Source organism: Corvus kubaryi, unplaced genomic scaffold (assembly GCF_017639235.1).
Source record: "Corvus kubaryi isolate FWS band 111438036 unplaced genomic scaffold, C.kubaryi_AGA036_p1.0 37398, whole genome shotgun sequence".
In the NCBI taxonomy this organism is placed as follows: domain Eukaryota; kingdom Metazoa; phylum Chordata; class Aves; order Passeriformes; family Corvidae; genus Corvus; species Corvus kubaryi.
The window spans coordinates 20,440,048-20,455,283 of NW_024581137.1; the positions used below are offsets into that span (position 1 = coordinate 20,440,048).

At 41.3% G+C, this 15,236-nt stretch overlaps 1 protein-coding gene across 8 annotated transcripts in view; it reads right to left on the minus strand.

Annotated features, from left to right (window-relative positions):
- The window catches only part of RARB (retinoic acid receptor beta), a 317,576-nt gene that overhangs the window by 237,583 nt on the left and 64,757 nt on the right, over positions 1-15,236 (minus strand). The gene's annotated exons all lie outside the window — the stretch shown is intronic.

Below are 15,236 nucleotides of genomic sequence, written 5' to 3' on the forward strand. Positions count from 1 at the left end.
ATTCTAAATGAGTGCTCATTTCAAAAAGCATTTTTCTTTTGCCACTTATTAAGGTTTGCAGAAACCTGCTGAAAGGATGTTTCTCTGTTACAACCTTTAACTCTGAGTTCTTAACCATACCACAGATCATAATATTGTCATTCTTCACTGTCACCGCTGCGTCAGCAGCTGTTTGTGGTCTCACAAAAAAAGGATTTGACCTTTGGGATGGACAGGAAGCTGAAGGAGCAACTTTATGAAAAAATAGCCTCCTGTTTACATTTGCCTTGTTTAGCGAACAATTATCTTGGGAGACATAAGTAATAAGCATGTAAGTTTACATAAGCAGAAGTGTCATTTTGATAGCACTAAGTATGAGTGCATGCCAAGCTGTCGGTAACAGTTCTAACTATAAAATGCTTATCTGTATTTTATCAATAAAACCCACAAAAATGCAAATGACAAGGCCAACAGCACAATCTGTCAGAATCTAACCTCTACCTATCACAGTGAGGCTCATCCACAACCACAAAGAAAACAGCAGCTGCCATTATTTTATGGGGCACAATTTTTAGTGGTATTTGCTTACAATTGTATCTTTAATGCTGGTAAATCCAGACCACCTATTCTATGATTCTATGATCTACATCGAGAGCACCAGCAAGCCTCAAACTATTCCTTACATATGTCCTAAATGTTCTCAAGTACTTTAATTCTACTATAGTCAGCATTAGGTTTTCTATATATATTTGTGTGCTGAAAATAAATGTCTCATATGAATCTGAGAAGCAGTAGGGTGAAATATATGCAGTATAACATCTTATGAGTGTTAAATGTTATGCTACAGATAACTCATAATGGCAGAAACAAGGCAACTCAGTTCTTCTTTAAAATCTTGTATTCTGCAAAAGTTATAATGCTATTTAAACATATTGCAAGTATTTACACTCATTGTCTAGATAATCTTAGTTTTAATGAAGCATCACTTCATTTTCTGAGGTTTGAAAATCTGCAGAAATCAAACATGAAGTATAACAGCTTTTCCAACTTTGTATTTTACACTGTCTTCCTCAAGAGCACCCCTGAGAGTGTACTTTAACAGTACAACAGAATATCATTTTATCTGCTTGGAAGAAAACACTACTGTTTAGAGTCCTTATATTCACAGCTTTATAGAAGACCTAGAGAAAAACTACATACTTTACAGAACAGATTTACTGCTATATACATGCATACCTCTTACATTTGCATGTATTTAATATTCAGCAGGTTCTGTAGACCACCTCTACGCTGCTACTCAGCTCACTACAGGATAGTAATGACACTGACAACATCCCCCAAGAGTACTCAGGCAACTTCTCTTAGTTACAGTAAAAGTCTCTTGAAATACCAACCTGGCTCAAGGGAAAATTTAGCTCTTTATTTACTTAAATTTTAACAAACAACTGGAACAAAGAGCACAATGCCAAATAACCACGACTGTCACCACACCTCCCGGGGCGGCTTGTTCTCCTCTATTTCATCTCTAACATTACCAAAAGTAAATGGAAGAAAACACCCAAATCTTCACTAGACTATTTCATGGTCCTGAAATGCAGGAAGAATAATTTTTGGCTTGCCATCTAAGGTGGGGAGAATACCTCATCAACCAAAACACTCAAGGCGCTAGGAAGCAACATCATATGCAGTGTTCAGAAGTACCACAATGAGAAAAGAATGCACACCTACCTGCTTTCAAACAGCTACTAATGACTCAAATTACAGAAAGCTCTGTCAGAAGACAGACATGCAAGTCCTCTGCCACAGCTCAGCAGAATCCTGTGTGCAGGCTCTGTGGTCAGCACTTTTTTTTTTTTTTGTAATCCATTTCCAGCAAAAGATGGATTATGAAACATCACCCCTACATTTAAAAGTCCAATGGGACAGCTGTGATAACACTACCTGTCTTACTGCCTAACACAGACCATTGTGTTCTGGTTTCCCCTGCCTGGGCATCTTTTTACAGCACAGATGTCGGGAATATACCTATTTGTAGTGGTTTGGTCCAAAATACTCATTACTGTTTATCTGCTGTGAGATAAGAATTAGGAGAAATGCAAAACAGGCACCAAACTTGAAAGAATATAAAGAAGTTTATTAACAGACCTAAAAGAAGAAGGAAAAAAAAATTATACCACCTTCAGAACTCTCCTCCTCCCCCCACCTTCCTCCCTTCTCCCACTGACAATGTTCAAAGACAACCCTTAAGATGTTCAGTCTGTTTACCACTTCCATAATAACCTTGTTCAGTCCATTTAGAAAGAGAAGTCTCTTCTTGCTCATGCTATGAAAACAGTATCACAACGAGACAGCCGCCCACTTCCAAATATTGTTCAGTCCATTTAGGAAGAGGAGTCTCTCTGCCTGCGTGTGAGTCCTTTTCCCCGACTTGCAGCTTTTCCCGCAACTGCTTTCGAGGGTCCACTCTTGAAGTTTTTTGGGGTATAATTTTAAGGTTGAGCCGTTCAGAAACAAAAACAGAGGCCCTTCTCCTTCCCTGGGAGCAAAGGGTCTTCATCATCTTCATCGTTAGGACTATCTCTGGGAGCATCTCTAGGGACTGAGGTTTTCTCCTTTCCTATTTGGAGCAAAAGTCCTCATCTGGTTCATCTCTACGGACTGAGGTTTTCTCCTTTCCCGTTTGGAGCAAAAGTCCTCATCTGGTTCATCTCTACGGACTGAGGTTTTCTCCTTTCCTGTTTGGAGCAAAAGTCCTCATCTGGTTCCTCTCTCCCTGTCCAAACTTCTCATGAAATTACAGCTGCGTCAGCATCTGCCTATCTCAGCGCAGGTGCTTTTGCTCACGAGTTGAACACTCCACCCCCCATATCTTCATGGAATTACAACAGGATACTCTGATATATCATAGCTTCACAACAGAATTTCAGCTTTAAGCATCTCCTCTCTCTCTTCCCTCAGGTTTTCAGCTCTTCACAGCAGTAAAAGGGTTAATCTCACCTCGGCCTTGCAGCTTTGCAGCTGGAATGTTGAATTTTTCTTATCGCAGTGGAGAGGGGGGAGAGCCGAGCCGCTCCGGCTGCCCACGGCAAGGCAGTGGGGGGCGTTCCATGGCTGGAACAGGTCCGTCGGCTCCAGGGTGGCCGTGGCCCGGCCCGGCCTGGCCCAAGCAGGGCCTGGCCAGGCCCGCTGGCCCCCACACGGGGCCTGCAGCCACCTGTCCCAGCGCCGGAAACGAGAGAGAGCTTGGAGGGGGAGTTTGCCTATTCTTAAATGTGGATCACAGAGGTGATCACAACTTTAAGTGGCTTAGAGAATTGTCCATATTCAAACTGGCCAGCTGATAGGTTCTATCAGTTCCCAGAGGAAACTGTAAGCACCCCTTAGCAAGGACGTCCCTTCCGGGACTATGCTTGCTAACCTATGACACTATTTAACATTTGGCACGCTTTTTTCACTGAGGAAAATTAAAGGCCTCCACAGAGTTAACCAATGTACACTTTTTTACTTATAGAACTTGACTTCAACTTTCCATCTGTCTCAAGTTCATCCCCAATCAGTGTGCTGAGACAGCAAAAGACTATGGATTAACCATCCGTCTGAAGAAAGCTGAGATAATGTGCCATCCTACACTTGGGAGAGGATAAAGATCCAGCATGACAATCAATGCAGATGTACTCTCATAATGGATTTCACTTACTGGGATGAGTTTTGTTTAAGCACTAGCCTTAGTGATCATTAAATCATTATTTAAAAGTAAAAAGTTGTACCTTGCCTTCAGCAAAGTACCCCACTGAACCTGACACCAGCACAGTGTGAGATCAAACAGTCCATCCCCACTCCACTTCTACTCAAGACTCAAGCCAACCCTCTTTTTCTCTTCCTTCTGCACCCTAGTGGCTCTCAAGACCATCTCAGGGCATCCAGCTCACCCTGAACATAGGTCTCCTTCCCTCTCTTCATCCCAGCACGGCCACGACTGTAATTTCAGCCGTGTCCACTGCCTTCCTCAACACCTTCCTCTCCCTCTGCTCCTGCCCTCTGTTCTCCCCAAACTGCTCAGCATGTCACACTGGGCTTTCTCCTTCTGCCTTGTCATGTCCTTGCATCTGCTTCTCCAAGTTTCGCTTACTATTTCTGCTCCCCCCAAGCTCAATTCTGTCCTCTTGTCAAATAACTGACTCCCTTTCACCACAAAACAGAAAAAAAACCCCAAAAAAACAAACAAAGCAATAAATAACCCTGTTCCTGGCAAGGTACTTGCTGCCATCCCATGTTTATTTGGTCTGAGCTCCTTCTCCCAATGCATGCCTTGTCTACTGACACCAAGTCCCTCTGAGCACAAGGACTATTTGCTGTGGGGTATTTGCACACTGCCTAGCACAGAAAGGTCCTCCAGTAGCAGCATAATTTCTTTACTCCAAAGAGCCAGTGTCAAGACACTACTATTTTTAATGCAGCTCATCCAAGGGAAACCTACATCTTTTTTTTTTTTTTTCTTTTAATATGCTTTCTGAACAACAAAACAAGTTGTTGTAACTGTAGGCACAACTGATCATGTAAGGACATATGACATCCACACAACTGCTGGATGCAGGGAGTATTACATAGCATATCGACACGCTAGTGGAGTAGAGCTGTCCTGTACCATTCCCAACACCATTTCAAGGCAGGTGAAGTAGAAAGCCAGTTTGTGTTTTCAGCCTTAGGTAACAGACAGCCAAGCCATTTAACTGACAATCACGGGTTTATTTGTCTGATCCTACGAAAATGTGAGCCCAGCTCATTCCAGATGGGTGCATACCCAGGTGCCCAAATTTACATATGCAAGCACACAAACATGCTCCTGCACAGACCCACACTGCCCACCCAGCAAGGAGCAGAGCAGACTCTTAAAGTATCTTTTCCACTTCTGTCCCACCCCACACACTGTTAAAAACTGCAACCTAATTTTAATTCATACATATTGTTCTGCAGAATAGTTTGTGGCAAATGACAGTTGCTAGACAAACACATTTCTCCTGCATTACTTTTCAACAAGTTCCCATTTGTATTCATCTCCTCTGTCCAGATGAAATGACACTGCAAGTCAGACACACCTGTTTGACAAGAAGTGAGGTCATCTGGGACATGAATTTGTCCCTTTACATAAGAAAAGGCCTAGTCACAGAATAAATAGTAAGAAAATAAAAATAATAATGCACATCCATAAAGCAGTATGATAGCAGAATTGTGCAAGAGTGGTGGTTACTTGTCCCCCCATAGACAACACAATAAAGTGAACATTTTTAAAAAAGTAAAAAAAAAAAAAAGCTTGAACAGCAAAGGGAGACAGACAGATGAAGGAAAGAAAACATCCTGGTCACTATGACACCAGCCTCAACATCTGCAGTTGGTGAGGAAAGCAGTTTATACTTCAGAGAACAAAAACAACTGTATTCATTTGCCTTAGTTGCCAAGTGCCATAAATTGAGCCCCTCCAACTTTAATTAGCAGTTACAAATATTCACATTTAAAATAGCTTTATCTCTACTTAATGAATTATTTGTCACCTACAGCCCTTTGGTTTCTCCCTTATGAAATAAACAAAGCAATAAAGTTTCTCTTTGCTTAATAGAGTGTAAGGCGAAATAGATGCTCAGCAGGTAGGTGTTTCCTCATCCTCTCAAGCTTATCATTCAGACCCACTAAGAAGAATTCTCTGCTATGGCTGAGCCCCTGGTTTAAAAGACCTTAGAAGTTGTATTGTCACATCTTTATAAAATACATGTTCTATAACTAGCTAGTTAGCAAAAAAGTCATGGTAATACTTCTAACAGGCACACACCATGTACATTTGAGGACTTGCTGATGACAGATTTGGACCAAGACAGAGTCAAATATTGGTTGGGGAGAAGAATCTTTCCAGCACCCCCACTCTGTAGCCACTTTGTACATGACTAGAACATTCAGGTGGGATGTCGCTTCTTGTGTGTTCAAGAAGCACCTCCACCACCTTTCTTCCATGTGACCATCTCTGAAATGCTCTTTCCCACATAAACTCCACTGGTGCTGTTCCTCACCAGCAAGGTGCCAGATTGCTGCAAGACACCTGCACAAAGACAGCAGCCCCAGAGCAGATGGCTTCTGCTTAGAGAGTGGGTGGCTTGTGTGAAATGCCAGCAGCGTCGATGATCCAAGCTCTGCTGGCTGCCTGCAAATTTCCAAACAAAATGTCACGCTATCGGTCTACCTTGCCTGGTGCTGAACATCTGCAGCACTATTTCTCTCTATTTCCTTTTCTTCTCCTTTAAGCTCTTACCACCCCTCCTGCCCTCCCCTGCAATCAATCAGTAGTCCCAACTTGGAAACCCCTTGCTGTGAATTGGATGGAGCTGCTGGTAGGGTGTGTTCCCATCCAGAGTCTCAACTTTGTGATTCTTTGGATGCTTTGGCTACTAAATTCTCCATTTGTGAGTACTCAAAGCATGCTGCAAGGCCAGTCTTGCTTTCTACCCTGAAGACTGGGAACATTTCAAGCTCATTGTGCTGCCACTGAATATCTATCACAGAGAGATGAGCAGTCCTTTCTATTCCACTGTTCTCTGTACTATGTATTAATTACAGGAAGGGCATCCAGAACAGAGCTTAGGTCTCCTTAACGGCTTTTAGAAATCTAAACACATGAAAACAAACATTGGATTTTGTTCTGTACATAATCCTTACCAGCTGTGACTGAGCTTTATATAAACCAGGCTATTTGATTGACTTCCTTAATGAGAATTGCCTTGTAGTGTAAATCATCTGAGGAGGTAGGGCAAAAAGCAAATTTTACTTACCCCTGTGCTGTACTGTCATCACTTAGAAAAGGAATCAACACAGCAATTAACTATTTTTACACACACACTCTCATCTGAAGGATTGGCATGATCTAGTACCAGTCAGGTAACTGTACAAGTCTGGTAATTCACAGATGTGCAGCATATTTATGGAAACAATCCAAAGACATTGGCTTGGGGGATGTGGGAGAGGGAAGACCACCAAAACACTTTGGTCTTCCTTCTGAAGATTTGCTATGTGCCCGCCAGCCCACATGTTAAAGCAGCATTTGTTTAATAAAAACAGAATCTTAACTCTGGAAAATTACAAGATTTGATACGGAAAGCATCAGCTACAGCTGACGGACACCAAAAGCAGCTGTGGACACCAAAAGCAAACTATAAATCAAAAGCAAAACACTCACTATGCCAGGAAACAAGCTATCTGTGCGAGATGCCCAGAGACTGAAAGGCAGATGCTTTCTCATTAAGCAGTATTTACCACATCCTGACCCAACCGTAAAACCCAACACAAGGTGCCACACTCTGGACAGTCACCAGAGTTTCATTCTCCAAACATGAAGAATATCACCCATATCACTTCACTGATAAGGTCAGGAACACGTTCTCTTGACCTAGTGGGTGGCAAGAGGTGGGGGCTATGGACAATCTACATCTACTGGAGCCGTATGTGCTCCTTGAGCAGGGAAGAACATGGCTCTACCTTCAGCCACTTCAGAGTGGGTATTATGGGTGTCACATGTGAGACTGAGCAAGCCTCCAGAGGGGCTGGATCTGCAAGCAATGGCAGCTTGATGGAAGCACAGTGAGAGAAGTACACATTTATACCAGACAAGACCACCAGCAAATGAGGAGGCAGTGCTGACTTTGAATGAAGAGTGATGGAGTTTCATTTCCTTAGCTGTGTCTAGAGGGAGGAAGGAAAAAAAAAAAGGAAAACAAACCCCAAATCCTCCATATACCTTCCAGTCCTAAAAAGCCAGGTGAAAAGCAAGTAAAATCAGTTTCTAGAAAATTCAGATATATCTTCTCATGATTACTATGGAATGGTGGAAATATGGTGGAAACCTTGGAAGATTATTTGTCTCTCTCACCTACTGTTCTACTAGTGGAAGAGGACAGGGGGGCTGGAACTAGATGGTCTTTAAGGTCCCTTTCAAAACAAACTCTTCTATGATTCCATTTGACAAAGAAACGGGTGTTTATAAAGTTGTATTTTACTTAAAATTCTTTAAAACAGAGAGCTAGGATCCCGAAATTAAAAGAAACCACTTTACCTAGCAGTAGCATCATATGATTCCTTCTTCCATTACTAATGCCAACTACAACATGGAGGGCAAAAATGGCCAAGCTGTGAAAAACAGCTTATTTTTCCAGCCTACCAATGGCTTTTGTGCCTTTTTCCACAGTACAGAGGCTTGAACAGACAAGACTCATTCTCAAAGTCCTCAGCCATGCTACAAATGAAAAAAGATTTTCCAGTAGGTTATTTAATCCATGGCCCACCTATAATTACTCATGCACAGGAAGAGAAACTTCTAGTTTCAAGCTTCTGAAAGCAGATTAATGAAAGTGCCTTTGTTTGTGGGGAAAGAGGGAGCAGGGTAACTTGCTTAAAACGATACATTTTTGCCATATGTAGGTAGAAAATAAACCCATCCATCAAGAATATATTAAAAATAGATGAAAACTGGCTCCAGACATAAGATTACTTGGTGAAAATGCCAAAATAATGGACACAGAATTTTTATTCTATCAACTCTGAACAACAGGAGAGATTAGTTTATGCAAACTCCACAGAACAAGGCTTCATTTCAGAAAGGAATCCTTCAATTTAGCCAAGATTTTGTTTGCTCAGAGATACAATGGAACAGAAAAAAAATAGAAAATATCTGGCATACAGAAAGACAAGCCTGTGTACTGCACTTAGAAACAATTAAAGATGTGCTTTGCACCAGAGTAGAGCTTTTAACTACTGGAATAGGCAGAGCCAAATCCTGTATTTTGTGCATACAGTTTAAACTGCCAAACAGGGTTTATGTACCGATTAGCGGAGATTATGTAGAGTGGTACAGCCATTTTTAAAAAATACAATATTATTACAAAGAACCCCCAGAGGTTCATATGAAGATGGTCTCTATTTCACAGACAGTAAAATCACTGAGGCATATCATCACAGCAATGACTTACTACTCCTAAAGGAGCCAAGGGAGTCAAGCTCAGGGCTGTTAATGCAGGCAACAGCCCTCCCCTGCAACTGAACATGCAAAAACCAGTTTACAGCTCACATCAGGTTTTTACTGGACTTCGACCGAGGTCTTAACACATCTGCATCACTTGTCAGCTTCACCCAGCTCTTCTAAAGAATTAGGACAAATTAAAAACACCTAAAATATTTAATTTAGGAAGTCTCTACTTCTTGTCACTCTACTAACACCACTGGCGGCTGTAAATCTTCACCAGGCTTTTGGGAAAAGTCACTTTCACAACCCTACCACGTGCATGGGACCATAACATTCTGGATCATGCCATTCTGACGTTCAAATTGGGATGTGTATGTCCAGTGTTCTGATCAGCATAAGGCTATTTATCTTCACTACAAACACAAATACTTACTTTTACTTATCACTTCTATAAATGCTTTTTTGGATAATCTTTGTTTTGTAAAACACATTTAACATGATTAATATTCATCAGCACTATAATATAAATATAACTGGATTTTAGTAGTACATCCAAAGTGGATAATACAGCGTGCTTACAAGAAAACAAAGACATTTTTCAGTAACAGCCCTTCTCTACAGTTTGACATCAATAGGGAAAACTGAGGTGTTTATTGCGGACATCAGCAGCAATACTAGCATTACCCATTACTTTGCCAAATACTGTCATATTTGGATGCTACCTGAATCATGTCCCACTTCACCTCAACCAGGCAGTCCACTGCAGTGTGTACTCTAAGTGTCCTTGGTACGTTACCCTGTGCAATATAAAGGCACAGGTACCCGTACTAGCGATGACCACGCGCGGCGCATGCAGTATTCTCAACACTGCCATGTTTTCACCCATCCCTCCAGGAAAACTCCTTGGAATACCCTGCTCTCCTGCTTCTCACATCATCTTACTACCATCCACTAACCGCCCAGGCAAATCTGCAACAGAAGAAAGACCAAACAGCATTTTATGAAAATACACACCAAAGGCAGTTGCCCATCACCACTTCATAGCTACTTTTGGGTGCAAACTCCACAGGTTCTCCAGACCCTGCTCACATACACAGAAGGCATCTCAGCCCCACAGAAGCAGTACCCTCACCTCAGCACAGAAGATGTGGGTAATACTTTCAGTGGGCATAACAGCTTAACTACACTATTACAGATGTTTAAGTATGTACAAAACATACCTGTGTCTCTGTGTTCTACCTCAAAGCTGAATAAGAAATTTATCATCAAGGAAAGTAAACATGACTTATGTAGCTGATGGCACAATGCACACCAAAGTCTTCAGGCACATTATCAAGGCAAGCACCCTCTTTGACCAGGAGATTGCACAGATTACAAATTAGAAATACAACTGCAGTTCTACCATTGCTGCTACCATCTTGCTGCCAAAACAGAAGAGAAAGAAAAGGTTCATTTGGGAGCAGTACAACATGGACAGCAGTACAGACAGGACAAGTCTAGACCTCAGGATCATCCCATAGAAGACCAGTGATGGATTGAAGAAATTTCTCTGGACTACTGGCTAAGAAAACCTCCTTGAGAGAAGCAGCCCTGGGGAAAAAAACATTCCTGAGCTAAGGGACAACAGGCAGAAGTGAGAGATGCAACAAGCCAACAACAAGATAAAACTAAAAAGCTGTTTGCCACTTACTACACTTTTTTTTAGAGCTGGCTGCAAAGAGAAGCGGCCCAAGCCAATCCCACTGTTTTGGAAGCAATCTCTTTCCAGCCTAGGTACCAGGTTATAATACAATTTTCAGTAACTCCTTATTTCCAAAGGAGGACTAACAAGAAAATGCGCTTTTTGTTTTGCCCTCTCTTCTTCTCCAAATCATTAATATAATTCTAATGCAGGAGATTTTACATCACTTTCAAAGAGAAAAATTCAATTATGTCTATTATTCTCATGACAGAAAAATATCTTGCAGAAGTTGCCAATAAATAAAGTGCACGGTCAAATCATCCTGAAGATAAGCCCAGCCCAGTCCCAGAAGGAACAAGCAGGACACCCATGGAGAGCTGCTGTCACCTTCCCCCTCCTGGCTGGCAGGACCACTGTCCCAGGTGGCTGCAGCACTTTGCACCAAGAAAGCTAGCCCTCCTCTAGCCACAATCAGCTCAAGATGCAGAAATAATTTCAAGCAAGATTTTCGCTACTCACAATTTTAGAAAAGCAATTCCCAGACTTGAAGGACTTCTCCATTTGAAGCACACCTTTAGGCCCATACTTTTTCTATAATAATGAGTTCAAAGGTAATTAGAGTTCAAGCAACAAAACACTGGAGCACTTTAGACAGTGGAAAATGAAGGAAAATAGACATCACACAAAATAAACTGCTGGGCTCTGTGTTGTAGTGGACTATAAGGCAAGGAAGAGAAACGCTGTCAAACTTGAAGGGAAAAAGGCATCTGGCAGGTAACAGCACTATTTATAGAAAAACTCCATTTATGGAGATGCTAGCAAAAAAAGGGAGTAAGTGCCTAAAACGAAGTCCTTTATTGGCCTGAAGAAAAGCACGCTCGCATCAATGTCAGCCGCCAAACAGACTGGCAAGGACCTTGTGTCAGGCCCTACTGAAGACTCCACTATATAAGGAACAAGGCAAGGGGGCTGCTCTTCCACTTCAGCCAAAGTTTTTTCCCTGGTCACAGCAACACCCAGCTTTATCCAGTCTGCAGATCAAATGTTTGCTAAATAAAGTTAACTGAAAAACTAAAATATGCAAATATATAGCCCAAAAAACTTAGAGGGCAAATACTTGGGTAACTAAACAGATGAATAACAAATTTTCATGCAAATACATGAAGAACAGAAGACGGTTCTGTTCCAAATTTCCATGAGATCTCTGTATGTGTTTAAGAAAAAACCTAGAAAATAAAATGTAAATATCTTATGCATTGTTAGCAAAGGCAGTTGTGACAGGTATTACAACTGCTTAGCTTCTTATCTGGCAAAATACCTGAAATATTACTTACCCTCAAGTCACTGACCTATGAAAATACCAGAAGAAAGGAAAGGCAGTGTTTTCAACTACAGTTCAGAATTTGGATGATGGAATTAGAAATAGGTAACATGCCTTTTCAAAGTGATTTATATGGATTTATAGCTATTTCATAAGCCTGTTCGGAACTCTTCAATAGTTTGTCTCCTAGTGCTTCTCTTCCTAGATGCAGAAATAAACTTTTTTCTTCCTTTCTATTCTGATTTCCAGCAACTGAATCTGCTTCATACATCAATGTTAGCATTCCTGTGAAAAATCTTCCTGACTGACAAATCTGCTGTGGGTAAAACGGTGATGAGACAAATCCAGATCTCCCTCTGAGCAAAAAGGTTTCAGGGCAACATTCCCATTAAACGATGATGAATTATAGTGAAACATTGTGTATGAACACTGGGATGAATATGAAATGAGATCAGCTTTGTTAAAGTCACCACAATAAATATAAGATGAATCAATGAATACCAGGCAATTACTGCTGAGCCTTTTAAAGCTGTCCCACTGCAAATGCACTGCAGGCACTAGAAGGATACCCAGACTTGCGATAGCTGCAAACAGGCAGTGCCAATACTGACTGCAGAGAAAAATGCTCTACCAATCACTTACAACTTGGAAAGGGAAACCAGTGGTGGTCACAAAAATGCTTAGGCTAATGAAGGCACAGCCACCACTCCATCACAGCACTCATCTATCCAGGCAGCGGAAATGGCATGGCATTCAATTTCCCCAAAAAGTGAACTTGAAGACAATTTACTACTGAACCTATGGTTTAGGCTTGAGCCTATGCACAGGCCACAAACAGAGAGACTGGGCCTTGGAGAGCATACTCATCAATAAAAAGAACATAAACCATGACAACTATCTTTCTTGAAGTTCAACCATGGAAGGAATCACCTTCGCTGCTCTCACCCCAAGAGGGTACCTTGCTCTGTTCTTCAACATTTTGGTATGGCTAAAATGGTTTTCCTTTACCCCCAAAGACCACCCTTGCCACATAAGTAGCTCACCACTTTCAACTCTGCAAAGAAAAGTTTTTTAGGCCATCATGATCCCACTAAAACTCTGCAGTGGAGCAGTTCAGTGCCATGCCCCAACATGTGGAGCATGCACCAATAAATTCATTCTGCTGAAACTACTGCTGTGAGATGACAACCAGGCAGAAACAGAGAGCAACAAAATACCTAAGTAATATTTGGCTGCTAGCAGAGAGAGAACATTAAAAAGAAAGGGCTGTGGAAAACCAGATGAAAATCAACACTCCAAGCTACTGGCTTGAAAATAAACCAGCTTTCCACCCGCCAGCAGTAGCCACGTACTTGCAAGTCACTGAGATCTCACTAAGGCTGAAGATTTGTTCCTTGCGGTGCTATGACCCATTGTCCCATAGTTCACCGAGGAACCAAGTAGCTGGGTCATGCGATGGGCAGATGCACGTGGGAGAGAAACCCTCGGGCTGCCGGAGCCGCTCTGGCTCCCGGAGTCCCCTCTGTGACCAGTGAAGCACATCAGCTCTCCCACCCCAAGCTTCTGCAGCCTGGGGAGCAGGCACAGGCTGAAACCTGGGCTTATAACCTCATTTGAATGGATACCTGACACACTGAAAAAGTCAGGTCCTTCTTCTTCTTTAAAAACAAAACCACCACTCCTTTAAAATGTTAAATTTACACGCACACCACACAAACAATGCAGAGAGACAGAACCATATTCTTTCTCCTTTCAAACTAAACGTCACATAACTTGCTTGAAGCCATGCCCTAATTTGATAGATGTGGAAACTGACTCCCTCTGTCCTGTAAAAAAATGAAAAAGACAAAAAAGAAAAAGAAATTAATACTAATAATCCAGAGGATTAGGGCTCAGAGGTCAGTGCACAACCTTTTAATGAGCGAGGTATTTAAAGACTGATGACACAGTATATTTTTATTCTTCAGTAATTCAGTACAGAAGTTTACATTGATTGCTTAAAAGGCCATTCGATTTTATTTCCCATATTTAATTGTTCTTAGTGCCCAATAAATGGGTGACTGAAGAAAGTAAAGGATTATTTTATTCTTCTTGTATCATTAAAAATACTGTCAGCCCAACTCACTCAGTCACACGCCCTCTACGTGCCCTTCTTGTTTGCACAAAACCATGCGGATTATCTGTTTTTCATTACCACCAAACCCGAAACCCCCACAGTGCTCAGGCTCTCTAACCTGAATTAAACCTCATACAGGTGCATGAACGAAAAGGAGGTATTTTACCATTCCCAAGCAGAACTTCATTAATATGACAAAGAAAAACCATAGGGCTTGCACAATGGAATTTTGTTTTAACTTAGAATTTACATCTTCAATGAAAAAGGACTGTGTGCTAAGTCCTTATGTCTTATCACGGCTTGGATCTCTTTAGATCCTGCTCATTGAACAAGAGCTGCAGGTCCTCAGACCAGGAAAACATGCATTTAAACACATTGCTTAGTTATATGCTTAAAGTTCAGCATGGGCTTAAATTAGCTTGTCATCTGCTCATCTTTCTCCTTGTCAACAGAGAACAAATGTGAAAGACATAGGAAAGGTTCTCTCGCCTATCCAGTATTTGTTGTATCTCACAACACAGTTAAATTATGCCACTCAGTGAACATCGTGACAACTTCCTAGGTACAAAGTTATTTTTGTGTTTTCCATGAATTAAGGAGTTATCTGGACAACACGCACAATTCCTAGGTTGCTCTTTATGCAACACCCAGACACTGTGGGTACTTGTTGAACCCACGTACATACTTGCACAATTCCAAACTCACCAGAACCTGAAATAAAAAAAACAACCTGTCAGCTTTTAGTTTCTCTCTTCAGCATTTCTATGATGTAAGAAATTATTATCACCATTTTCCATCCAGGCAGCTGAGGTACAAAGAAATATGGTTTGGATTTGCAGAAGGTTCTGAGGAAGTTCAAAGCCCAGATCACCTTATCTTAATTCCTAACATGTTAGCCTTACTTTCAACAAACTCAGAAGGTGAAACTGTTAATGCCATTGAACTCAACAGGATATTTTACAATGATTTCAACAGTGTCAGGATTTCATCTTCTAACACCAGAAAGATTTTTATCTAAATAAAATCTGGGACTTTTCCTTTATAGCAATTCACAATATTTTATCACACACCACTGAATTACTGAAAAGTTAACTTGATTCACTACTTCATTTAAAGGGAATCTCCTTCAGTGGAAAATACA